Below are 6,000 nucleotides of genomic sequence, written 5' to 3'. Positions count from 1 at the left end.
CAAACACACCAAGACAGTCGTGAAGAGGGCACGACAACGTATTTTCCCTCCTCAGTAGACTGAAAAGATTTGGCATGGGTCCCCAGATCCTGAAAAAGTTCTACAGCTGCAGAGGGTAGTGCGTATGGCCCAGTACATCACTGGGGCCAAGCTTCCTGCCATCCAGGACCTATATACTAGGCGGTGTCAGAGGAAGGCCCAAAAAATTGTCAACGACTCCAGTCACCCAAGTCATAGACTGTTCTCTCTGCTACCGCACGGCAAGTGGTACCGGACTGCCAAGTCTAGGTCCAAAAGGCTCCTCAACAGCTTCTACCCCCAAGCCGTAAGACTGCTGAACAATTAATAAAATGGCCACCCCCCACCCCCCCCCCCCCCCCAAGTCATTGCAAGATAGGGTCAGTGCAGATAGTCCGGGTAACCATTTAATTAACTATTTAGCAGTCTTATGGCAATTTAGCAGTCTTATGGCTTGGGGGTAGAAGCTGTCTCGGAGCCTGTTGGTCCGAGAGCCGATGCTCCGGTACCGTTGCCGGACGGTAGCAGAGTGAACAGTCAGTCAATGGCTTGGTTGGCTGGAGTCTTTGGCAATCTTTCTGGCTTTCATCTGACACCACCTGATATAGAGGTCCTGGATGGCAGGGAGCTCGGCCCCAGTGATGTACTTGGCTGTCCGCACCACCCAGCATGGCACATGGTTTTGATATAATTTGTAATTTTAACTGATTTATATCAATGTGATACTTAATAAATGACTGTCATATCAAATTGGTTTATTCTTTTCAAAGCATGTTTATTTATGGTAAACGTCTCCCTGACCTTGGATGTGGATGTGTACCAAACTCCCTATAAGTATATATTTAAGTACACTGCTCAAAAAAATTAATGGAACACTAAAATAACACATCCTAGATCTGAATGAATGAAATAATCTGATTAAATACTTGTTTCTTTACATAGTTGAATGTGCTGACAACAAAATCACACAAAAATTATCAATGGAAATCAAATGTATCAACCCATGGAGGTCTGGATTTGGAGTCACCCTCAAAATTTAAGTGGAAAACCACACTACAGGCTGATCCATGTAATGTCCTTAAAACAAGTCAAAATGAGGCTCAGTAGTGTGTGTGGCCTCCACATGCCTGTATGACCTCCCTACAAGGCCTGGGCATGCTCCTGATGAGGTGGCAGATGGTCTCCTGAGGGATCTCCTCCCAGACCTGGACTAAAGCATCCGCCAACTCCTGGACAGTCTGTGGTGCAACGTGGCGTTGGTGGATGGAGCGAGACATAAACGAGTCATGATGTCCCAGATGTGCTCAATTGGATTCAGGTCTGGGGAACGGGCGGGCCAGTCCATAGCATCAATGCCTTCCTCTTGCAGGAACTGCTGACACACTCCAGCCACATGAGGTCTAGCATTGTCTTGCATTAGGAGGAACCCAGGGCCAACCGCACCAGCATATGGTCTCACAAGGGGTCTGAGGATCTCATCTCGGTACCTAATGGCAGTCAGGCTACCTCTGGCGAGCACATGGAGGGCTGTGCGGCCCCCCAAAGAAATGCCACCCCACACCATGACTGACCCACCGCCAAACCGGTCATGCTGGAGGATGTTGCAGGCAGCAGAACGTTCTCCACGGCGTCTCCAGACTCTGTCACGTCTGTCACATGTACTCAGTGTGAACCTGCTTTCATCTGTGAAGAGCACAGGGCGCCAGTGGCGAATTTGCCAATCTTGGTGTTCTCTGGCAAATGCCAAACGTCCTGCACGGTGTTGGGCTGTAAGCACAACCCCCACCTGTGCCTGTGGACGTCGGGCCCTCATACCACCCTCATGGAGTCTGTTTCTGACCGTTTGAGCAGACACATGCACATTTGTGGCCTGCTGGAGGTCATTTTGCAGGGCTCTGGCAGTGCTCCTCCTGCTCCTCCTTGCACAAAGGCGGAGGTAGCAGTCCTGCTGCTGGGTTGTTGCCCTCCTACGGCCTCCTCCACGTCTCCTGATGTACTGGCCTGTCTCCTGGTAGAGCCTCCATGCTCTGGACACTACGCTGACAGACACAGCAAACCTTCTTGCCACAGCTCGCATTGATGTGCCATCCTGGATGAGCTGCACTACCTGAGCCACTTGTGTGGGTTGTAGACTCCGTCTCATGCTACCACTAGAGTGAAAGCACCGCCAGCATTCAAAAGTGACCAAAACATCAGCCAGGAAGCATAGGAACTGAGAAGTGGTCTGTGGTCACCACCTGCAAAACAAGTCCTTTATTGGGGGTGTCTTGCTAATTGCCTATAATTTCCACCTGTTGTCTATTCCATTTGCACAACAGCATGTTAAATTTATTGTCAATCAGTGTTGCTTCCTAAGTGGACAGTTTGATTTCACAGAAGTGTGATTGACTTGGAGTTACATTGTGTTGTTTAAGTGTTCCCTTTATTTTTTTTAGCAGTGTATAACAGTAATAAAGCCTCCTGAACAAGCCAAACCTTGACCCGGAAAACTCGGAAAAAAGAGAGATGCTAGTTCTAGGTCCCAAGAAACAAAGAGATCTGCTGTCCGATCTGACAAGAATCTCGATGATTGTACAGTCGTCTCAAATAACATTGTGAAGGACCTCGGCGCTACTCTGGACCCTGATCTCTCTTTTGACAAATCTCTCTTTTTCAAGAGCAGCTTTTTTCCATCTTCATAACATTGCAAAAAATCTGAAATGTTTTGTCTAAAAATTGTGCAGAAAAGCTAATCCATGCTTTTGTCACTTCAAGATTAGACTACTGCAATGCTCTACTCTCCGGCTACCCGGATAAGGCACTAAATAAACTTCAGCTAGTGCTAAATATGGCTGCTTGAATCTTGACTAGAACCCCAAAATTCCTGTTAAGGCTAGGGCTGATTTCAAGGTTTTACTGCTAACCTAAAACGCATTATATGGACTTGCTCCCATCTTTCACTCCGATTTGGTCCTACTATACATACCTACACGTACTCTATGGTCACAAGATGCAGCTATCCTTATTGTTCCTAGAATTCCTAAGCAAACAGCTGGAGGCAGGGCTTTCACCTATAGAGCTCATTTTTATGGAATGGTCTGCAGATCCATGTGAGAGATGCAGACTAAGTCTCAACTTTTAAGTCTTCAGTAGGTCCTATGATTGAGTGTAGTCTACGCCCAGGGGTGCGAAGGTGAACGATAAGGTACTGGAGTCCCTGTCCGGCTCCCCTCTCTCCACTGGGATTCTCTGCCTCTGACCTTATTACTTTTTCACTTTTTTTGCTATGCTCGGCTTGAGTGGGTTGAGTGCACCCCCTCGGGCTTGAGCGTTGGAGGAGATCTTTGTGGGCTATACTCCGCCTTGTCTCAGAGAAGTAAGTTAGTGGTCTGTTGATATCCCTTTGGTGGTGTGGGGGCTTTGCTTTGGCAAAGTGGGTGGGGTTATATCCTGCCTGGTTGGCCCTGTCCGGGGGATAACTTTGGAAGGGGCCACAGTGTCCCTGACCCCCCCGTCTCAGTCTCCAGTATCTTTGCTGCAATAGTCTATGTGCCATGGGGCTAGGGTCAGTCTGTCCTATCTGCTGTAATTCTCCTGTCTTGCCTCAGGACTACCTGGCCTGACGACTCCTAGCTGTCCCCGTCCCCAGTCCACCTGGTCGTGCTGCTGATCCAGTTTCTGCTGTTCTGCCTGCAGCTATGGAACCCTGAACTGTTCACCGGTCATGCTACCTTGTCCCAGACCTGCTTTTTCAATACTCCCTCTCCCTCTCCCTCTCTCTCTCTATCTCTCTACCTACCTGCTGTCTCGACCTCTGAATGCTCGGCTATGAAAGCCAACTGACATTTACTCCTGAGGTGCTGACCTGTTGCAACCTCTATAACCACTGTGATTATTACAGTTTTTCTCGATTGCTAAGACACATTTCTTGAAAGCTGCTCTCCTTTTCTCTTAACTGTGAACACAAAACCCAATTTTCAAGCTACATTCACAAAACCTCAGACTCTTCTTGCAAAACCAAACTTTCACCTCAAAACAGTTCAATCTGTGCTCAAAACTGAACTATGTTGTCAAATCGTGCCCCGAGGTAATCAAAATAAAAAACACTACTGAACAGTCACTGAACACTACGTAGAAAAATAGAAAACACAATGCTCAGGACATGAAGCTGGAGAAATAAATGTTTATTGTTCACTGTAGGCTAAATGCATGTTGCAAAACAAAAAAAAACTGTGCATTTAGCACTTGTACAAAAAGACAAAACAGAAATCTTGTGCATTTACATGTAGCACTTGTAAAAACAAACAGAAATCTTATGCGTTTGCCACTTGTGTACAGTAAGCCCATGTAAAAATAAAGTACAAAAATATACAAATAAGTGCATTACTCAGCCACAGCATCATGTCTCCGTACTGGGTCAGGCCACAGGACTTCATCCACATCACAGGCCACATTTTGTCTGGCCAGGCAACGGGGGAAAAAACCCCTGGCATGCCGTATCCAGGCTTGGCATGCCTCCACACCTATGTCACCACAGGCAAGTCCCATGGCTTGCAGGAGATTTACCCTGGTGTAAGGTTGGCGTTCATATACCTTCCACCGCCATGAGGAGAAGAATTCCTCAATGGGGTTTAGGAAAGGGGAGTACGGTGGAAGGCAAAGATTGATAAAACCTTGGTTCATATTGTACCACTCTCTAACCTGGAGGGCTCTGTGAAAACTCACATTGTCCCAAACAACAACATAGATGGGATGCTCATCCTGCTGCCCTAACAAAGCATCTCGCATGTGATTGAGGAAAATGAGGAGCTGGTGAGTGTTGTAGGGCCCCAGGTTGGCATGATGGTGGACAACCCCATGATTGCTGATGGCAGCACATAATGTGACATTGCCACCACGCTGCCCAGGAACACCAATAATGGCCCGATGGCCAATCACATTACGGCCTCTCCTTCTCCTTTTGGTGAGATTAAACCCAGCTTCATCCATGTAGATGTATTGATGGGGTCTTTCCATTGCATCCAGTTGAAAAACCCTCTGTAGAAATAGATATAGTTTTGTAAGTGATACGGAAAAAGTGATTTAGGCCACTACAGTAAATCACTACTTAGAGTAATCAACATTGAATGTGTCTGGATATATGCCAACCTGTACATACTGGAATCTTTGCTCTTTGACTCTGTCTGAGATGCGATCAAAGGGCACTCTGTATAGCTGTTTCATGCGCAGTCTGTTGCGCTTGAGGACACGATCAACAGTAGAGAGGCTGACACTGTTGATACCCTCAAAATTTAAATGGTCCTCAATGATCTTCTGCTGAATTTCGCTCAGTTTAATGGCATTGTTCTCACGGACCATATCAACAATTAGGGTCTCTTGGTGTGGGGAGAACATACCTGTCCTCCCACCCCCATGTGGCAGTCTTTCAATTCTACAAAAAGAGAAAGTGGAGTTACAAAAAATATACATGGAATACTAGGCCTACAAACAGTTAGACCAACCCTCCATTACAATACTACAGTACATTGGTACAGTGATGTACTGAAACATATATTTACTTACAGTATACTGTGGTACAGTATATAGTATGTCATACAGTAATTGCTGTCAACATTTACATACTGTACTATAATGTCAAAAAAAGGTAATTACCTGTTCTCTTCTCTAAATCTTCGGATTATGGTGGACACAGTGAATCTACTGATGTTTGGTTGTACCCTTTGTCCAGCCTCCCTCATGCTCATACCATGGACAAGAACATGGTCAATCACAGTAGCTCTGATTTCATCAGATATTACTGTTCTTTGTCTTCGCTGACCACCTCGACCACCTCGACCTCCTCTCACACGAACTCTTCCTCTCAGATTTCTATCCATTGTAGGGCCTCACAAACCAGTGCTCTCTGAACTGGCTTACTGTATATGTTCCCTCACATCATTAGCCACAAGTGTGATCAATTTTTAGTTGTTGTGTTCAAGTGGTGACACCTGTGCTCTAATTGTG

Source organism: Coregonus lavaretus (assembly GCF_964263955.1).
Source record: "Coregonus lavaretus genome assembly, chromosome: 23".
Taxonomy (NCBI): Eukaryota; Metazoa; Chordata; class Actinopteri; order Salmoniformes; family Salmonidae; genus Coregonus; species Coregonus lavaretus.
The sequence above is the reverse complement of the archived record's forward strand: the minus strand, read 5'-3'. Positions refer to the sequence as shown.